The following is a 22,536-nucleotide window of genomic DNA, read 5'->3' as shown; positions in this document are numbered from 1 at the left end:
CCTAAGATCCGGTGCACGGTGTACGAGTTGATAAGGAATCTGTATCCACTAGGCAGTATGAAACACCTGGAAGGGCAATCAAAATAGCGGACAAGCCAGCGAACGAAACACCTTGGAAGCTCGCGACAGCACAGATCTAGAAGGTACCCAAAACCAATATCTCTGACTAGCTGTTTTTGTGGTTCTGTTAGCTTTTCACAGACAGAAATGAATTTCTGGAAGCTAAGTTTTGTGCTGAACTCTTCTTCGTATTCACCCATTGCAGCAGCTCTGTGGACAAAGATAAGAAATGACCTTTAGCAAATGTATTGTTGAACCACATGCTTTTCTGGCAGAAGCTTACATATAAACGCCGAGTCAGCAAAACAGAGATAAATATTTAAGCCGTGATTAAAAATGCAGCTAGAATGAGAGGCATTGATTTCCAAAGAAATTTCAACGACACACGCGAGATGCATGATAAAAAACACCTACTTCGAGGCAGCAAGCTGCTTCTTTGTCCTGTACTCCTCAACAAGCTTTTTGTGCGCTGCATGTTTTAACTCGATCCTTAGTCTCTCTGTCTCTAGTTGGTCATGAACCATGAAATCTTGGGTGACAATCTCCGTGCCATCGACAGACTGAGACTGAGTCTCCGACAGCTGTGGGGTGGAATCCATCTCATCGAACTCTACATAAGAGGTCATGAGACATCATCGTTACAAGGTCAGCTATGTAAGATAGTTGTTAGTAGTCCATGTGAGACCATCATCAACAGGTTAGTTAGCTAAGATGGGTTCTAACTCTGAGTTAGTAACTGCTTTGCAAAAACGGACGTAAATCCTTTGGATCTCTGCTATAGATTGCGGATCTATACAAATAATTTGACCTGTCTCTAGTTGGTTAGCTAAGACGAGTGCTTAAGTTTTGCATGGCTGGAGATATAACTCAAGTTAGCAAAACCACGGCGCAAGCATGCAGCTGGCATGGTTAAAGTGAGGTTAGCTGAGTCCTAATTTTAAATCCATAACCCCTCTGCTGTTAAGACGGCGCAACAGTTTGAGCACGGACCAGCTGAAGATAATTGGATGCGGAACCGATATTCAAATCGCGCCCCACCTGCTGTGTTGCGCACATGCGGTGTGTACGCAGCCCGCGGAATTGCTAGCACCGGTAATTTTTTTGTTCAAACGTTGAATCGGTGGCATAATCATGGTGAGGATGCAATGGATTACCTGAACAGGAGATCCACGGCGAGTGAGATGAAGGAGACCGATAATTTTTCAGTGACAGCGAACTCTGCGGAGGGATCAGGATTGGCTTTCCTTTGGAGAGCTCGCCTGTCGCCACCGATGCTAGATGGAGAGAGATCTGGAACTCATCTGTGGACGACCCCACAAGTTAGTCAAATACTTGGAGGAACTATTTGAGAGCCCACATGTCAGTATGAATTTGAAGTCCACCTACCACATTTTCTCACCTCAGATGGAGGTACTCCTCGTAGGACTCATATAAGGCCGACCCCACAAGTTAGTGAGAGACTTAGAGGAATTAGTAACTGAGAGCCCACTTGTCAGTGTCGTGGACGGTCAAGTGAAGTCGACCTACCACATCTCGTCACGCCCAAAAACATGCCCATCTCTCATGCGTCGCAAAACTCACCCCACCTATCAGGTTATTCTTCTCCTGCACGCAAAAAACGAAGTAGCCTCTCTCTTTCTTTCTCTCTCTCTCCCTCTCTCTTTCTCTTTTCTCTCTCTCCGAGATTCAAAATCATTGAAGGGGATCGCTGACAAACTGCAGGGAAGCAGATCCCCCCACAATTTAGAAAGGTGTGACTTCCGAACAATCAGCGCATAAGATTCGGCAATCAAAGGTTAGTAAAAAATTTATCAACGCACCTTTTGCGTGGCGATTCCTGATACACGAGATTCAATTCGTTGATGAATTTGTTGTGGTCGGGATTCATAGAATAAAACTGTTTAGTTTTACACTGTAGCTTTGATTTGAATTTGTTTTTTGTTTTGTATCCTCTCGTCCTTGTAATACGAGGTTGTTACTTTTGTTAGGTTTCATGGTTATCTTTGTGCTAAGTGTTGCACAAGCAAATTAGCATGAGAGGATCTCACTTTGGTTGAGGTTGTAGTTTAATGAAAAATTAATATATGTATATATTTATATATGTTAATTATATAGAACTAAAAATATATCTCTGTTGATATCGACTTCGAAAAGTTTCAACACTGATACTGCAGGTTTATAACCTTTATATTTATTACGTCTCTTTTTCGGGGCAGATGTTCAGGAGTGCGTCATCTGGTCAGGACAACAGGGACGGTCGGTCTTTGAACGACATCGGCAAGGATTATGGGAGGCAGGTAATAGTAAGGCAGTTGAACATTAGTGTTTGGTCTTTTATTTCTGGGACGTTTGCTGTCAAGGTGTCACCACTGAGAACACCAAATAGTAGATCATTAACAACAACAAAAATGATTTATATATCCTGGATGAATGCTGTAATATCTGTTTATCATGTGCATCTACTCTGCAGTTGAGTATCGAGAGGTGGAAGAAAAAAATTACTACAAAACGAGAAGAAGATCAAGGATGCAGATGCTGTCAAACACGCACATGCCATGCGGGCTGGAATAATTGGAGTCAAGAGTGAGATACAAGTTCTTGGCAAACGCCCCAACCAGGAGCATGGTGTGCAACAGACACCTGCCAAGAGGAGCATTCTAAGCAGCAGAGACTCCACTAAGCAGATTGTGCAGGTAACGACGAAAATTCAAACGCTGGTTTTAACGTATGTGGAAGTTTTAGTCGCACGTGCCTCTAATTAGTTTTTGGTTTGAAGACACAGATGCCCACAAAGGCGCAGAGAGGGCGTTGAGACGGCCCAGCATTTGTAGGCGGTCATAATGAAGAGGTGCAGGGTAACATAATTTCCTTTGATGCAAGCAGAAGGATCATTGGCAACAAAAGCATTGGTGTTCAAGGATTCGGTACGGTTTGCACAAGCAAGAAGAGCCCAACGACAAAATCAAACATAGGAGCAATAAGCTCTACCATAGAGCAGCATCAGAAAGCAATACAGGTGACAGCATATACGAACGTGCAACAACATTTAAAGCAAATGTATATTTTTTGTGAGCAATTTTTTCTTTGTTTTCGTCTGGTATATTTAAATTGCAGTATCTTCCACACGCAGGTGTACGAGGAAGGAAGCAAGTATCGCGGTAGTCCACGAATCGATGAAAACATAAGGCAAGGTCCTTTGAAAGGATCACCTGTGGCGTTCAACATGAGGGGTCCTTCCAAAGGATCTCCGATGGCATTCAAAATCGTCAGCGAAATCACCAATGCACGGAGGTTGTCGCCAAGATTTGCTGGACAAGAGAGGCATGGGAAAACAAAGGTGACGTCGGAACTATGCTTTTTCAATTCAACACACAAACAGTTTTATGGGAGAACAGGGTAAAGTGGAAAACAGGAGGACGGCTGTCCGTCTTGTACGGCTGTATGTGCAGTTGTTCTTTTATATAGGATGTTGTTGTGCGTCTCCGGTTGTATGGTGTAAACAGAAGCACATCTGTGCCTCTTTGTGCAGATGTGTGTGTAGCATGGTCACATTCGTGATGTGAACAGTGCCTCTGGTGTACCGCTTATACTCGGTGAAGAGGCACGGGTCTGGTTTTGGTATACCAGATGAGCCCTGATGAGTCATATAAATCTTTGTTTAGAAAAAAATGCATATGCTGCTCTGGACATCTAATTCTGTTTCTTGCCATGTGTTTAGGATTTGGCGGAGGGGATAACAGATGAGGGAAAGAAATATCATAGTTCTCCATCCATTTCGAAGGAAACGCAACGTTCACAGCAGCAAGTAGCGTACAGCGCCAGCACGGATTGCATGGTAGAAGCAGCACAGTCCCTTGGTTGCACGAGTGCCGGAGAAACAGGGAGCAGCATTGCACAATGCAACATTGGAGAGGCAGACTCATTTATGGATTTGGCCGTGCCATGCAGAAACGACGCTGCTGCGTGTGACAAACAACAGAGCAGCAGCAGCTCCGCTGTAAGTGGACCTGTGGCTGGCGATGAGACTGATGTCGTCAGAAGTGAATGCGATCAGACGAACGAAGACACGGTAGACAGAATCATCATGGCGCCGCCGACCATTGTAGAGAAAGAAATGGATGACATGTTTAAAGAAGGCATATACCCAACGATTCAGGAGGTCACCGAAGCGCTCGAACCAGAGGGTGGTATGGTATTCGGATCATTGGATGAGTGCTTTTTGTTTTTCTGCAGATATGCTAGAAAGGTTGGCTTTGCTGCCAAGCGATCAACGAGCAGAAGATCGACATATGATCAGCAGCTTGACAAGCAGGTGTTTCAGTGCACCAAGGAAGGGCAGAATAAAACAACTGAGAGACATGTTAAGGAGAGAAGGAGCAACTGCTTGATCCGGACAAGCTGCCCAGTCCAAATAACAGCCAAGAGGGATACAGATAGGAGGAAATGGTATCTGAAGAACGTGCGTCTAGAGCACAACCATGAGCTTCACCCATCTGATTGGATGCTAAAGTTCATGAGATGCTATAAGAAGATGACACCTCAGGAGAAATTCTTTATACAAGTGCTGCAGAAGGCGAGGTTAGAACCAAGGAAGGTTATGCAGATTTTTGCTGCCATGGGGAAATCGAGGCGAGAAATTATGTTCGACACGATTGACATAAGCAACATTGCATGCCGGGACAGGGCTGGAGAGCACGACACTGATATCGCAGACACCATGAAACTGTTTGCTGATATGCAGAGGCGGAGGCCGGGATTCCACCATGTGGAAGAGACAGAGAACAATGTAGTGCGCAGCCTGTTCTGGACAGACTCCTTGTGTAAGATGAATTATGATCTATATGGAGATTTCGTGTCTTTTGACACCACATTCTCTACGAATATATATGGCTTGCCATTTGCACCAATTATAGGTGTCGACAACCACGGGTCGACCGTCCTATTTGGAGTAGGCCTTTTGAAGGATGAGAAAATAGGGTCATTCAAGTGGCTCCTAAGCACGTTTGTCGATGCAATGGGAGGTAAAGAGCCGAAATACATAATAACAGACCAGGACCAGGCGATGAAGACTGCAATAAAGGAAGCTCTTCCGAGGACGAGGCACAGGTTCTGCTGGTGGCATATTAGGAAGAACCTGAAGGAAAATAACGCAGCAGTGTTTGCGCAGCACCCAGGGATGTCTGATGATATATTTCGAATCGTCAAAAACTCACTAGATCAAGACGAGTTTGAGCGTGCCTGGAAAGCAGCAATTTCTCTGCACAAGGCGGAAGGCAACAAACATCTGAACACGCTATGGGAACTCCGAAATTTTTGGGTGCCGGCCTACTTCAAGGACTGTTTCTATCCTTTCTCGTCAACAACCACTCGCAGTGAGAGCACGAATTCGATGTGGAAGAATTACGTCGACCACAAGGACACTATAAAAAGGTTTGTTAATGCGTATCACACGATTCAGCAAAATTGCCTCGCCACGCTTGACAAGAAAAGATACCGAACAGAAGAGAAGGCGCCATCACTAGAGACGGGTTTTCCGATTGAAAGACAAGCAAGTCAAGTATACACGAATGAAATTTTCAGGAAATTCCAGCTGGAGCTACGGAACCGGACTTACTTCAAGTGCTCTGATCTGGCAAAGGGGAGGCAGTATTTAAAAAAGATTATTGATCCTGGAGATAAAGTGTGGAGACCATATCCCGGCGAGGAATTTGACAGGTCTGAGTTCAGGGTAGATGTGGATGAGCAAAAAGAAATATACAGTTGCAGCTGCAAGAAAATGAGTAGGGATGGCATTCAGTGCTGCCATGTGCTTAAGGTGATGGACCAAACAGGCATGATCGATCAACTTCCAAAATCCTTTGTCATCCCCAGATGGACCAGGAATCTATCAGAGAGTCTGAAAGTTCTGTCTACAAGTCAAGGTGATAGCATGACCATACAAGACGATGAAACTATGAGATTCGGCCTCGCTTACGCTGAGTTGTCGGATATCTGTTCAAATGCATGCAGAAAAGAGAAGGCATACCGTGTGCTGCGTGAGTGTACGGTAGATATGAAAATAAAAGTCATGGCGGCACTTGCCGAGGAACCAGACACAGGCATTCTTGTCGAAACTCTCAAGAACCCTCCCATGAGTGGCTCAAAGGGTGCAAAAAAAGGAGATTGAATCAAAGCTGGTTCTGAGAAGAAAGGAAAAGGCTACAAAGCCGCAACCAAGTGCGGCCGTTGTGGAGAAAAGGGTCACAGGAAAACAAACTGCCCGGATAACCCAGAAGTGCAGGAGAGGATGAGGATTGAAGAGGAAAAGAGGAAATCGCAGCAGGAGAAGAGGGCAAGGTCAATGAAATGGCCGACAACACTGACAACACCATCGAGGACATCAAACGGCTCAGGACAATGCACTCCAAGCCCAGGAGGAAGACGTCAGACGCCAGCAATTCCAACGACCCCACTGACAGCAGGGAGCATTTACCAAAGTCTTGCATCTACGCCAGAATCAAACATCACACAAGCCAGGCACACAGAATGCGTGCAGGGAAGCCCGGGACAAGGCACGGAATCTGCGCAGTCCATTTTCAGAAAGGAAAGGTCTGAGTGGAGACTTTTTGGTACCGGAGAACAGTACGAATAGAAAAATTAAAAGGTAATAATGCAGCTTAAACAGGACGTAAGCAAAAAATAGTGATGACCGCAATCTTTCGCTTTGTTTTTATGTATGAATATTAATTTTACAGGTAAATAGGTTGAATAGCTACGCAGAAGGGTGGGGTTGCACAAGGGTCGAGAAGGAAGAATGGATCGCTGAACATTCAAAAACAAGGCCGCACGTGGAGCGATGAAATAGCAAGAATTGGTGGGGGGGGGTTGTCGATTGTTTATTTTCTTGTGCTGTGGTTATAAGAACGGCTTGTAAGTTAATTTGCTGCAGTTATAGAAACAAAACAAATTTAAATAAGAACGCCTTTTGCTTCTTTATGTATTTTTTACTCGGCGGACGAAAATATCAGAGGCACAGGTTTCCTTGTTATTTTCCGCAGCCGCGTCGGTTTCTGAACGTGGATGTTGTAAGCATACAAGCATGCTTCTCTGCTGCGTGACAGAGAGATAAAAATAACCTAAGGGCACAGGCAGCCACGGCCATGCCACCGGTGAGTGTTCAACCGTGACTCTCACGGTTGCATGGTCACGCCCACCATTATGGAACGAAAATGTTTTTAAGCACATAATCTGGATCATGCTTCTGGGGCTGCATAACCGTGGCTTTCGTGGTAACTGTGCCTCGCCTGTTCTAACGCATGTTCTTCTGTTATGAATGCATGACTGTAAGTAGTTCAAATAACCGTGCTTGCGATGCGTGTCCAACCGTGCCTCATGTGCCTTCACGCGGTGCTTCTGTGATGCAAAGATTTCAAACACAACGGGTCACGGTTGTGTTTGCGTTTCTGTTTTACAAATGGATATAGTGCCTGGCAGTAGGTTCACGGCGTTTGCTGTGGAATCGTCTTACATGCTACTAAGGCACGTGGAATCACGGCCGTGCCTGTGTGTGGCATGTAGAACAGTGCTTTACAATGCCGAAGGCAGGACCGTGTGTCTCGTTCTTGAAAAGCCGTGGTTCTGCCATCACTTCATTCACTTGGTTTTGTCCGCGTTTTAGCAGAATCATCTGCAAAGCAGAGGCACGGCCTTGAATCTTCTAGTGACTTAATTGTAACATGCACGTTGGGTTTCCGCAATTAACGCACGAACGTGACTCCACGTAAAACACAAGCATGCCTCCCTGAGCATCTTTACCGTGCCACTCCTGGTTATAGATCAACGGATGCATTTGGAGCACAAAGAGACACGAAGGTGACCTCTGACTTGAAACACTGACACACTTGACGGTTCGTGCATTTGAGTTAAAATCTTACAACGAAAACAATTGTAACACGGACAGTCGTCCGATTCTATTAGGTTTCCGTAATAATCGCACAATCGTGACTCCGGGTAAGAATAAACCATGCCTCTCCACCGACTCATTATGAATACAATTAGAAAACCTCTGTGCGTGACTCTATGTAATTAGAAGACCTTTGAGGGCTGTATGCCCGTGCTTGTGACCCTTGACACTAAAACACAGAGTAAACGCCCGTGCCTCTATGCTGTATGCACGTGCTTATGCCCGTACAAGGAAATACGCTTTTAAAAACAGGGTCTCTCGTATAGGCCATTCCGTGCCTCACAGAGTAAACGCCCGTGGCTGTGCGTAAGACAAAGGTTAGCGTGACTCTATGTAATACCACCGACCATGCCTTTACGCGCTTCATGCCCGTGCCTGTGATAATTTTGATCCCGCGTAAAACGCAAGCATGCCTCTCTGGGCCTCCATACCGTGCCTCTCCTGGTGTTAGAGTCAACGGAATCATCTGGAACACAAAGAGACACGAAGGTAGACACGAACTGTTCTACATGCCTGTGTGGCATGTAGAACAGTGCGTCACAATGCCAAAGGCAGGACCGTGTGTCTGGTACGTGACAATGCCAAGCCGTACCGTGTGTCTGGTACGTGACAAGCCGTGACAGGAGCGTTTCAGCAGAATCATTTGCAAAGCAGAGGCACGGCCTTGAATCTTCTATTGACTTAAATGTGAACGTGTCCGTGGAAAATTTTGTTGCTCGTAGAGGCAAGATGACTGTAGAACCGTGCTTCCGGCGTCAAACAGATTCTTCTATTGAATGTGTGCCGTAAATAATTAAAACACGGACGGGCACGCCCGTGCCTGGTCTGCGTGTGCAACAGTGCATCTCGTACCTTGAAAGCCGTGGTTCTATTTAATGTTTCAAGCAGTCACCTACCATTGACTTGCTACGAGTAGTACTTAACCCGGGCCCCCCTGTCAGAAAGAAAAATAGAAGAAGTAATTAATCTGGACCCCTCCGCTCCCCGTCGTGGGTATTTAAGCTGTCTCGTGGATTGACAGGCTGTAATCCATTTCTCCAGATCCACCTCAGTGAGCACTGGTCGTGGGCGGCGCCACCCCAGCAACGGAGGTGGAGATGGAAAGCGCTGCTCGTAGCATCAAGAGGTCGAGAGTGGCGCCACCGGCGACGCCGCTTTCTGGTGGTGTGCTGGTCGTCGGAGGGGATGGAAGCGGCGACCGTGCTCCCTCCCGATCCGATGAGGAAGAAGAGGGATGTCGTGCGGACTGCATCAGCGATCTCGCCGACGGCGTCCTAGGTGAGATCATCTCTCGTCTTCCCATCAAGGATGGCATCCGTACTCGAATCCTCGCACGTCGCTGGCGTCCTTTGTGGCCCATCGCTCCTCTGAATCTCGACTGCCGCGAGATCTCTGACTCTCGTCTTTTTAACGATGGTGAAAAAGTTCATATCGAGACCATATCTCATCTGTGCGCCTTCACCAAGGAGCCCGTTCGCAAATGCTATTCCGGAACGCGGCTCTGTCGAAATCCTGTTGTCAGTCTTCCGGAATCCATTCTGTCCGGCCATGCTGGCTCGGTTAGCCGCCTCTCTATTCCGGCGTGCTACCTACAGTGCAGGCCCTCCACCGTTGATGCCTGGCTCCGATCCTGGAAGTTGAACAATATCCAGGTTCTTGAGTTCTACTACCTCTTCCCAGAATTTCTGACGCAAGAGGTAACTCTATTGGATCTATGCACTTCAACTACGCCCTCGGCACCGGAGTCCGTGTTTCGGTTTTCCTCCTCTCTCCACACCCTCGGCTTTGCTCTTTGCCAAATACCAGACAATTACGTAGGGACGCTTAAGCTACCACTGGTGAAAAGACTCTCGCTTGTGGCTGTTGATATATCAGACGCGTCGCTGCAAAGCATAATCCACTCTAGTTGCCCTGCACTTGAGTCTCTCCTGCTTGTTTGCAATAGAGGAGGTCGTCGCGTCACAATAAACTCGTCTAACCTTGTAAGCATTGGCATTTGTTGTCCACACGGAGAACTCATTGTTGAGGATGCCCCTTCGCTTCGACGGTTGATTGTTGATTGTCTGGTTGACGACTGTTCGATAACCGTTGTCTCTGCACCTAAACTGGAGACGTTGGGTGAATTCGTGTTTGTGTCTCCCTCGAAGTGTCTTGAGGTACTGACTTTCCTTAATACTGGAACAGAGCTGTACTTGTTCCGATGTTTGTTCTATTAATTTGATGGTCTATGTTCTATTCTTCATGCAGAGTCAGGACTTGGAGGTAACCGCTGTCTCTGCGTCTGAACCGTATCCATGTCGTCTCACGTGTCTTGAGGTATTGAGTTTTTATGATACTTCCAGCTTAACTTTATTTGTGAGGAAACAAGTTTTATTTCATCCAACCTTTATGCTATTAGTTTTGTGATCCATCTTCTGTTAATTTTCATCAAGGGTTTGAAGGCAGTCAGTCTAACAACAATGCGTCAATCTGTCAAGACCTTGCTTATCTACATGTATTATAAGGTGGACACCGTCGTTGAATTGCTGCAATGCTTTCCAAAACTGGAGAACTTGTTTGTCGAGGTGATGATCTTCAGAAATTTGCATTCTGTAGTACTCGTTCCTTTTTGAAATGCTTGTCTTAATTTTGACTGAAATTGATGCACCCGTATCTACACATGATTTATTGTTGTATACATCCATATATAGACAAGTCTATGTCTAACTTCTTGTTACGGAGGTGGTAGAACTAATTGTTGCATTTGGTTTTTTGATGGTCTGTATCTCTTTTTATAGACGCTAAGTATTTTCAACCTATCATTTATATTTTAGGGATCGTTGATTTCTCATGGTGAAAAAAACAAATGGCGTCGTAAGTACCGGCAGTTTCTCAAACATCACGACGTTTGTCTGAAGACAGTATCGCTGGAAGATTATGTTCGCTCTGGGAGTTACGCTGAATTTGCGATGTTCTTTGTTCTTAGTGCAAAGGATCTGGAGACCATGACCATTAAGTTTACCTCCCCTCCCGCAGAGTTCACGGGAGTATTTTACGAAAAGCAACAAAGGGTTCTGGAGTGGCATAGAAGGGCTTCTAAACGTGCACGTCTTAGATTATCATCAAGTTGCAGCCACGCGCGTCCGCATTTAAGAAAGAGGAGTGTTGAATACCTGGATTTGACGGTTCCGTTCAGGTGTGGATGCTGAAATCAGGCCTTGTGTTAGTTGTCCAGGTGTATGGAGTTATTTGTTGTTGCGTTCTTTTGAGCTTGGGTTTTATGTAAACTTTATCAGACAACCGTTGTAGTCTTTGCACCGTGTGTAGGCTTGTCTGTTTTTGTGTTGCGTGCAGTCATGAAGGAAATGTGTGGTTTTGCGGCTTTGTACGGGCCGAAGGACCATAAAATGCTGTGGCACCAAGGTTAAGAGACATAAAGTAGATTTAATGTTTCAGTGGAGAGATGCGCGCTGCATGTGTAACCGTGCTGTGTTGTATGTACGATCGGTGCCTGTCTATATATGTACCTGTCATGCACACAATGCATGCACAACCGTGCCTGTGTTGCAGGTAGAGCGGTGCTTCTCGGATGTACCTGCCATACACACTGAGGAGCTGCAGTTGAGCCTTGCACTGATGGAGCTGCATTTGAGCGCTGCACTGTTTCTTGGTCCTCGTACTGTGGTTATAAAAACGGCTTGTAAGTTTATTTGGTGCAGTTGTAGAAACAAAGCAAATGTAAGCATACAGATTTTGCTTGTTTAGGTATTTTTATTACTCAGCTGGAAAATATTATAAGGGGATAGGTTTGTTTGTAAATGTTTGCAGCCTTTCTTATGAAGTTGGATGGTGTACAATACACCATGCGTCTCTGCTGCGACACAGGAGAGATGAAAAGAGCTGAAAGCTAGAGAGCCACCACAAGGTGAACCAAACCTGTTTTGGCGGGGCGTTAGTAGTGCTTCTGGTTACCGCACAACCGAGTTTCTACTCAACAGGCCACACCGAAATGCGTCTCGAGGATTCTAGCCGTGACACTGCAGACTCACAACCATGCTTTTGACCTTGTCCTGGCATCGTGATGTTCGTTCTCTGCTTGAATAACGTGCCTTCCACAGCCACCCTACTGTGCGCGTAGCAAAGGAGCAACGCCAGCTGATAAAGTGCTTTTTCTACTACTAAAAGTGTGGCCCTCGTTGCATGACTTCCATGCGTTTGACAGTGGCTCTTTGGTACAGAACCGTGGTTGCAGAGAGTTCTTGCCCGTGCTTTTAAGGACAGTGTCTCTTGGATCGGTCATTGATTGCCTCACAAAGTAAACAGTGAGGGTTCACATCTGAATCCAATTCTGTTATGTTTCTGTAGTAAACGCACGAACGTGACTCTGCCTAATACTCAAGTATGCCTCCATGGGCTTCTCGTCCGTGCCTCTCCGTCTAAACGAGTCGACGGAATCATTCAGAAAACAGACACAAGCGAACATGACTCTATATAATACTACATGATGCCTTTGTGGATTTGATGCCCGTGTCTACGACCCTTATCACTAAAATACAGAAAGTCACAAACGCACATAACCGTGGCTGCAGAGACTTTATCAAGAAAGAAGCGTGACGCAACTCAGTACGGAACCGTGTCTGTATGGACTTCACGTCTGTGCTTTTAAATACAAGGAAATAAGCTTTTAAAATCAGTGTCTCTCATATAGGCAATTCTGTGCTTCATAGAGTAAACGCCCGTGGCTGTGCGTAAGACAAAGGTTCAGTTCCGTGGGCTAGACGCCCGTGCATCTTCGTCTGATCGAGTCTCACAGGCGAGCATGGCTCTGTGTAATACCATCGACCATGCGCAATAAACGCATGATTGTGACCCTGCCTATTACTAAAGTATGCCTTCATGGGCTGCTCGTCCGTGCTTCTCCGTCTGAACGAGTCGACTGAATCATTCGGAACACAAACACAAGTGAACATGACTCTATTTAATAGATTTGACGCCCGTGGCTGTGACCCTAATGACTGAAACACTGAAACACAGAGAGTGCAAGACCGTGCTTTTAAAAAACGCGTAACAGCGGTGACATCTGCAATTATGTCCCTGCACTGTGCCTAACCGTACCTCATGTGCATAACCGTGCTTGCGATGCGTGTCCAACCGTACTTCATGTGCCTTCACGCGGTGCTTCTATGATGCAAAGATTTCAAACACAACGGGTCACGGTTGTGTTTGTGTTTCTGTTTTACAAATGCATATAGTGCCTGGCAGCAGGTTTCCGGCGTTTCCTGTGAAAGAATTACGTCTTTACGTGCTACTGAAGCACATGGAATCACGGGCGTGCCTGTGTGGAATGTAGAACAGTGCATGTCGTATCACTTCACGGCCGTTGTGTGGTTCGTGGCAAACCATGCGTTTGGCATGGTCGTGCCTGTGTGACAGGTAGAACAGTGCGCCTCGAATCACTTTTCTATGAAGTCATGATCGTCTGTGTGTTTGCTAACAAACCGTGCTTCACTGAATCATTTGGAACACAAACGCTAGCACAAGCAAGCATGACTCTATATAATACCACACGATGCCTTTGCGGATTTGACGCCGTTTCCTATGAGCCTTATCACTGAAACAGAGAAAGTCACAAGTGTACATAGCCGCGGCTGCAGAGACTTGAAGCCCTTTTAGTTAATGAAATGTACGGCATGAGCAAAAGACCGTTTAGCCATCGACCGAAATACCAAGTTCGCTGTTGGCAAGGTTACAGATTGAGCAAAAAAGGTACGAGCATTGTTTCAGCACACCTACGTAAATTCCAAACCGGAAAGTGGTGGGAACATCTCACTCCAGCATTGTTTTCAGCACTTACAAGTGAATGGATCCTTTAAATCCAGGTGCTCAACACATGCGTGCCTTAGATCCAAGTTCCCGTGGTTGCAACTTGGCAACAACCTAAGGCAAACATGTTTAGAAGCCTTTTTGTCCCACTGAAGCACGTCTTGTTGCTGTTTGTAGAATTCTTCTGTGAAGTGTTCCTGAAGAAGAAACTTGATCCTCATAGTCTGTAGCTGTGCTGCATTGAGAACAAAGAATGTTGCAAATCGAATGCTTTTGTCGCATTGAACATAGCTTTCCAGCGTCAGTGACTTCAAACGAACGTCATGATGGTGCTTGCAAGAACAGTCGTTCGCAAGACTTTCTTCATTAGAGGCTATTTCCTGAATAAACATGAATATTTGAAATGGTTAAGCTCGATAAAGAGTGATTCTGCTGGAGAGCAAGTGAAGGATAAGTCTATAACCTCTGTTGTAATAAAAGCTTTCTTTTTAGTTTTGTCCTAATACTCGTCCATGACTATATACACCTTTGTCCATTACATACAATGTATTTCCTTTTTGTTGAATGGAGTTCTGCACCATGCATGGTATGTGTTTTACAATTTGTGTGAGAAGCATCACCTCGATATACAAGTTTTCCAAGCTTCGGAAGTGTTCCACCAAGGAAAAGACTGCGTGCAGGTCATAATCCATGCTGATAGACAACGTCTTGATAGAATGAACCGCTGTGGATGTGCTGACTGTCGGCAAACACTTCATGTAGAATAAAACATAATATTAGTAGAGTAAAGGTTGAATTGCATGGAACTTGTTCGTACCAATGAATGGAGGTGAAAGTATTGTTGAAAGTCAGTACCTGAATAATTATACGGTCATTTGTGATGCCGGATTCACAGAAAATATTAGATAATTTGCCCATGACCTGCAGTTTAGGTGCAGAGGTGATAACTATCCGCAACTTTTTGCAATCACCATCACAAAGCAACCGTTGAAGTGACGAGGCCTCTTCCATAACAATTTTCCCATAGTAACCAGAAATGCCGATGCTTATAAGGTTAGGTGAGTTTATTCTAATGGAATGGTGCCTGACTGTCCAAACAAGCATCAGAGACTCAAGTGTAGGAGAAGTAGAGCTGATGATGCTTTGTAATGAGACGTCTGATACATCAACATCTACTAGCGAGAGTCTCCTGAGCAGTGGTAGTTTAAGCACCCGTACATAATTGTCTGGTAACTTGCAAAGAGCAAAGGCGATGGTTTGGAGAGAGGAGGAAATCTGAGGGTTTAATGCTGGTGGTGATGGCATGAGCGAAGGGCACAAGAATGGCCCTATGTCATGTTGTCTCAAGCATGGTGGGAACAGGTAGTAAAACTCGAGCACCTGGAGATTGTTCAGTCTTGGGGATCGAAGCCAGTCGTCGACCGTGGAGTGCCTGCAGTCGAGGTAGGACGCCGGAATGCAGAGGCGGCGAACTGCACTCTGACGCCCGGAGAGGATGGCCTCTGGAAGGTACGAATCATCATAGGAATTATCTTCACCGACATGTTCTCCTCTAAAAAAAGTTCCAGTGTATGTTACGCGGACGAGTTCCTCCGGTGTGGCGGAGTTCGCGGTGACCAACTCGAAATGTACTTGATCTAGAGGGTTAAAAAGACGTGGGACAGGGATCTCACGGCAGTCCAGATTCAGAGGAGCGGCGCGCCAAACAGGGCGCCACCGACGTGCGAGGATTTGAGTGCGAACGCCTTCCTTAGTGGACAGACGGGATATGATCTCACCGAGGACACCGTCCGGGAGGTCGCTGATGCGGTCGGGACCAGACTGCTCTTCTTGATCCTCGGATCCAGTAGGCGCACCCTCGCCGCTTCCAGCCGCTACCGCCAAACCACCAGAGGAAGGCGTCGCCAGTGGTGCGAGCCTCGCCCTCTTGGTGCTTGGGGCACCGGAGTTGACCTCCATCTCCGTTTCATTGATGGGATCGCGCCGCCTGCGAGCGCCGCTTTATGTGGTGTGGATCTGGGCAGTCCAAGAAAGAGGGTGTGGCTAGGGTTTCGAGACGCCGTCCGTCCGCCTTAAATAGCCGGAGCCTGGCCTCTGGCGACGACCCAGACTGGCGTCACCGGAGGAGACGTCCGTCGGACCCTTGGGTTTCCGTGGCGTCGCCACGTGGCGTTCACACCCGAATACGTGGAGACGCCCGTCGAAACGATGTGTTTCCGCAATCAACGCACGAACGTGGCTCCGCACAAAACACAAGCATGCCTCCATCGCCATCCCGACGGTGCCTGTCCTGGTAATATAGTCAACGGATGCATTTGGAACACAAAGAGACACCAAGGTGACTCTGGATAATTACACGTCATGCGTTTGTGAGTTTGACAACCGTGCCTGTGACCTGAAACACTGACACACAAAAAGTCGTCTTCGTGCGTAAAGGATCGTGACGCTACTAAACATACAAAGTCGCCTTTCGTGCATTTGAGTTAAAAATCTTACAACGAAAACAATTGTAACAAGGACAGTCGCCCGATTCTACTAGGTTTTCGTAATAAACGCACAAACGTGACTCCGGGTAGGAACGAACCATGCCGCCGTGGGCTGGACGTCCGTGCCTCTCCTTTTGACCGAGTCCACCGACTCATTCGGAACACAATCAGAAAACCTTTGTGCGTGACTCTATATAATAGCACGCCATGCCTTCGAGGGATGTATGCCCGTGCTTGTGACCCTTGACACTGAAACACAGATAGCCACGAACGTCGACGTCTTTATCAAGAAAGAAGCGTGACGCAACTCGGTACTGAACCGTGTCTGTATGGACTTAACGTCTATGCTTTTAAATACAAGGAAATGAGCTTTTAAAATTAGCGTCTCTCATATAGGCAATTCCGTGCCTCATAGAGTAAACGCCCGTGGCTGTGCGTAAGACAAAGGTTCAGTTCCGTGGGCTAGACGGTCGTGCATCTCCGTCTGGTCGAGTCTCACAGGCGAGCATGACTCTATGTAATACCATCGACCATGCGCAATAAACGCATGATTGTGACCCTGCCTAATACTAAAGTATGCCACCATGGGCTTCTCGTCCGTGCCTCTCCGTCTGAACGAGTCGTCTGAATCATTCGGAACCCAAACACAAGCGAGCATGACTCTATATAATACCACACGATGCCTTTGTGGATTTGACGCCTGTGCCTGTGACCCTAATGACTGAAACACAGAGAGTCACAAACGTACATAACCGTGGCTGCACAGAGTGCTAGCCCATGCCTTCGTGGGCGTCACGTGCGTGCCTCTCTTTCCTACCGAGTCCACCGTGCTTCCGGCGTCGAACAGATTCTTCTAGTGAATGTGTGCCGTAAATAATTAAAGCACTGAGGGGCACGCCCGTGCCTGGTCTGCGTGTGCAACAGTGCATTTCGTACCTTGAAAGTCGTGGTTTTATTTAATGTTTCAAGCACCCATCTACCATTGACTTGCTACAAGTAGTACTTAACCCGGGCCCTCCTGTCAGAAAGAAAAATAGAAGAAGTAATTAATCTGGACCCCTCCGCTCCTCGTCGTGGGTATTTAAGTCGTTTCGTGGATTGACAGGCTAGTCCATTTCTCCAGATCCATCGTCTGTCCAGATCCACGCCACATATAGCGGCGCTCGCAGGCGGCGCGATCCCAGCAATGGAGACGGAGATGGAGGTCTACTCCGGTGCCCCGAGCACCAAGAGGGCGAGGCTCGCGCCACCGGCGACGCCTTCCTCTGGTGGTTTGGCGGTAGCGGCTGGAAGCGGCGAGGGTGCGCCTACTGGATCCGAGGATCAAGAAAAGAAGTCTGGTCCGGACCGCATCAGCGACCTCCCGGACGCCATCCTTGGTGAGGTGATCTCCCGTCTATCCACTAAGGAAGGCGTTCACACTCAAATCCTCCCACGTCGGTGGCGTCCTTTATGGCGCACCGCTCCTCTCAATCTCGACTGCAGTGAGATCCCTGTCGGTCGTCTTTTTAAGCCCCTAGAAACAGTTCATATCGACGTACTGTCCATGCTCCCCAGTAAGGATGTCATTCGCATTAGATATTTTGGAACTCGGTGTAGTTTTCAACCTGGCGTTGATGGTTCGTGCCTTCCGGAAGCCATCCTCTCCGGTCATGGGGGCACAGTTCATCGTCTCTGCATTCCGGCGTGCTACCTCCACTGCAAACCCTCTACAGTTGACGCCTGGCTTCGATCCCCAAGACTGAAGAATCTCCAGGTTCTCGAGTTCTATTACATGTTCCCAGGTTTTGTGGGAAAAACCATCACACTACCACACGAAATCTCTTCGTCCGCGCCCTCACCGCCGACTTCCACGCTGCTGTTTTCCTCCTCACTGCACACCGTCACATTTGCTCTTTGCCAGATACCTGATAAGTATGCACGATCATTTAAACTTCCACTCCTCAAGAGGCTTTCGTTTTTGGAAGTTGATATATCAGACGTCTCACTGCAAAGCATAATCAGCCATGGTTGCCCTGCCCTCGAGTGGCTCCTGCTTGTTTGCAATAACTTGGACCACTGCATCATAATAAACTCAGGCAAAGTTGAAGTCATCTGTATCCTTTGTGAGAATGGTGAACTCGTTGTTGAGGATGCGCCCTCACTTAAACGATTGATTCACGATATTCAGAGCCGGCACTTGCAGATAACTGTCTTTTCTGCACCTAAGCTTGAGTGTTTGGGTAATTTTTATGAAGGATTTCCTGAATCCAAGATTGTTTTTGGCTCTACAGTTATCGAGGTACTCACCTTTTGCACTATACTCTTTACTTGCATTCCTTGCAGTGCCGAAGTTTCATGTCACGCGACCTTTTATCCAGCTAATTTTATGATATGTGCTTGTCGCAGGCTTTGTCTGTAGTCAGCCTATCAATGGCGGTTCAATCTGTGAAGACCCTGCTTATCCACATGTCATTAAATCTGAACAAGGTTGTTGCCTTGATGCGATGCTTTCCTAGCCTAGAGAACCTGTTTATCGAGGTAACGATTTCCAGACACATTGAAAGCACATACAATGCATAGCGTACTATATTCGAGGCCTCTATCTCCCTTTGTAGTCCTCGAGTATTCTCACTCTTCATGCATTTTCAGGGAGGAGTATGCCGCGAGGAAGGTGTAACAAATAAGTGGCGCCACAAGCACCGGGTGTTTCTCAAACAGCATGACATTCGCCTGAAGACAGTAACGCTGGAAAAATATGTACACTGCAACAAAAACATTGAATTTGCAACGTTCTTTGTTCGGAACGCAAAGGAGTTAGAGACTATGAGGCTTAAGTTTCTCTCCCCCCCAGACAACATCACTGAAGGATTTTATGAACATCAAGAAGAGGTGCTTCAATGGGGCAACAAGGCTTCTAGACGTGCTCGTCTTATATTGTCAGGGTATTGTAGGCATATGAACTTGGATTTAAAAGTACACATCTGGACAAACCAGTGTCCAATCATGGATTTGCCGGATCCATTGACCTGGTTGGATGTTGAAAACGGTTATCCGGCTGTCAGAGATAGGTGTTGTTGCGTGCTTTCCAGTTTGGACTTCGAGCTTGTACTTTATCCATTGTCTGTAAGGTTGTCAGGAACTTGTTTTTGTGCTCTTCAGCCGTGAAGCAACTCACAAGCTCAAAAACTATCAAGTTTTCATGTTTTTGTGCACCGTCTGTATGTTTGGATTTCCTTTTGTGAATAGAGCGAGCGACTAAAATCATCTGGAACACGCAGTCACGTGTGATGTGACGGCCGTGCCTCTCCAAATAACTCGTTAGCTGAAGTATTTTACAATACAGAGGCGGGCGTGCCTCTTGTACCTGTAAGACTGTGCGTCTGTTGTCACTGCACGACACTTCCTTTGTGCATGTCCGTGACTCTGTGGTGAACGTTTTGGGTGGAAACACGCTGCACAGTCTAGAACATAGTGTCTTGTAGAACCATGAGAGTGCTGTTTCTGCAAATCGAGACGTGCTTGTCGTGGAACCGCTGTGCTTGTGCTTTGCTTAAAAGCGTCACCATCCATCTTCTTCTACTCCGATCCAACTATCTGGCCATCAGAGCAAGAGCAAGACGGTGAGAGATCGGCCATGGAGGCGATTCAGGCGACCACCGTACGTCTTATCGAGGTGGTCAGGGAGAGCAACCCGCAGCCCAACGCGCTGCAGCGCCTCCAGGGGCTGCTGATGTCTGCCATGGCGCATTCCTTCTTCGACACCAGCTTCGCCGCCTGGCTCAAGGGTGACTAGAAGACTTCATCCACAAGTTCAGCTTCGCCAACAGCAAGGTGAAGGACCTGACTGCTCGCCTCCATTCCATGCGTCGCCTCCGTAAAGGCCGAGCCTCTACCTCGGCTTCTGCGACCCGGCTCGCCGGCCTCCATGGGAACGATCTCTTTCGCGTGCTGATGGCCCTGCAGCTCCCGGTCGGCACGCCACCGGAGGAACACCTGGAGGTCGCTCTCGCCGCGCAGTGCCTCATCATGCATGATGACATCGACAAGTTCAGCCAGATCTACGGACAAATTGTTTACGAGGACACCTGCAGCGCCGTCCACGAGTCGACCATGGCGGCCTACTTCGACCACAGGCAAACTTTGGCGAAGCTCGTTCAGGAGCACATCCACCTCGCCGACGCCGCCCCCACTTCTCGTCCAACCTCTGGACCATCAAGGGCACAAGCCCGGGCGCCTTGATTAGGTCCTTTCCTTGGCTCTCTGTTCATTTGCTGCAAGCCACATCCCACATGCTTGGAGGCAAGTTCTATATATTTATGCTAGCTACTACTACTTTTGAGTTTCCAGTGACCCAGTCGATCTATCATGATCAGGACTTCTATTTATTGTGTGTGCTCTACTATAAATTTGACTCTAATATTGTATGCCTGTCGTTAATTTCCATTATTAATTAATACCATCGGTCGTTTAGTATTACCAACTTAGTTTATCTCTTGTAGTCCACTTTTTATGCATCTCTCTATATGCGTGCGCATGTATAATCTGTTTCATTTGTGGTGATGTTAATCTACATGCCTCCTCGTGCCTCTTGTACCTGTAAGACTGTGCGTCTGTTATCACAGCACGACACTTCCTCTGTGTATGTCCATGACCCTGTGGTGAACGTTTGGGTGGAAACATGGTGCACAGCCTAGAACATAGCGTCCTGTAGAATCACGACAGTGCTGTTTCTGCAAATTGAGACGTGCTTGTCGTGGAACCACTGTGCTTGTGCTTTGTTTAAAAGCGTGCCGTCGCTATCTTTTAAATACAAGGAAATATAGATAGCCACGAACGTCTACGCCTTTTATATCGAATAATATACGTAACATCAAGAAAGAAGGATGACGCAACTCAATACGGAACCGTGTCCGTAGGGAGTTCACGTCCGTGCTTTTAAATACAAGGAAATAAGATTTTAAAAACAGCGCCCCTCGCATAGGCCATTCCGTGCCTCACAGAGAAAACGCCTGTGGCTGTGCGTAAGACAAAGGTTCAGCTCTGTGGGCTAAATGCCTGTCCATCTCCGTGAGCCTATGTAATACCATCGACCATGCCTTTTGAGCGCTTCAAAAACAGCGTCTCTCTAATCTGCCACTCATTGCCTCACAAAGTAAACAGCGAGTGTTCATATCAGAACCCAATACTGTTCGGTTTGCGCAATAAACGCATGAATGTGACTCTCTCTAATACTAAAGTATGCCTCGATGGGCTTCTCACCCGTGCCTCTCCATCTAAACGAGTCGACGGAATCATTCGGAAAACAGACACAAGCGAACATGACTCTATATAATACCACACGATGCCTTTGCGTAAGACAAAGGTTCAGCTCTGTGGGCCAAACGCCTGTGCATCTCCGTCTGATAGAGTCACGGGCTAGCGTGAGTCTATGTAATAATACTACCGACCATGCCTTTGAGCGCTTCATGCCCGTGCCTGTGTCCAGCTTGAGCTTGTCATAACGTATGTGTCCAGCTTGAGCTTGTCGTACTGAAGGTCGAGCTTCGCCTTCGCCTTCTCATCCATAGGATTGATGGAAGTCTCAAATAAAGCAACAACACCAAGCATCCAACAACAAGTCAAGACAGTTTCAAGTTGAAGGAAGTCTCAAATAACCGCTGGGGCAACAGCAAAACAAGCCCCAAACATAACAAGTTCATTTCACAGCGATACATGGCCCATTTACTGAACCTAGATATATATAGATAGATAGGTACGGTAATACACGACAAGTACTTGGAAACAAGAGCTAACATACCAAGTTCATTTCACATCGAAACATGGCCCAGCCAGTTCTAAATGAGGTTGATGGTGATCATCATCCTCAAGTCACGGCGACGGGTGTTCGCAACAGTGAGTAGGATGCCCTGACCTACCCGAAGATTCTTGCCATGAAGGAACTTCTTCCACCCCGCCCGGTTGAAGACAGTGCGACCGTCCGTGTCCACTGCGTAGGCACAGGTGGTGATGGAGCCCGTTCTGGTAAGGCGTAGTCCAGCAGCCATGCCTTCTTCATGCGTCTCGATGCCACAACTAACAGATAACCTCTTAGGTAATTTCTGAAAACAGTTGATATGATATATGAGCATGTCACGTGCAATTATCAGCAAATCATACACTTGAAGACACATATATCATTGGATTCAACACTGAGCATATATATCATCACATCACTACACTAGACGCTAATCATCAAATTACTACAGTAATTAAGCATATCATTAG

General features: G+C 46.9%; 1 pseudogene; it reads left to right on the top strand.

Moving 5' to 3' along the window:
• Window positions 1-1,205: 1,205 nt before the first annotated feature.
• LOC123171340 (uncharacterized) lies at window positions 1,206-6,798 on the top strand (annotated as a pseudogene).
• Window positions 6,799-22,536: the final 15,738 nt, after the last annotated feature.

This window comes from Triticum aestivum, chromosome 7D (assembly GCF_018294505.1).
Source record: "Triticum aestivum cultivar Chinese Spring chromosome 7D, IWGSC CS RefSeq v2.1, whole genome shotgun sequence".
Taxonomy (NCBI): domain Eukaryota; kingdom Viridiplantae; phylum Streptophyta; class Magnoliopsida; order Poales; family Poaceae; genus Triticum; species Triticum aestivum.
This window is presented reverse-complemented; position numbering and strand designations above follow the sequence as displayed.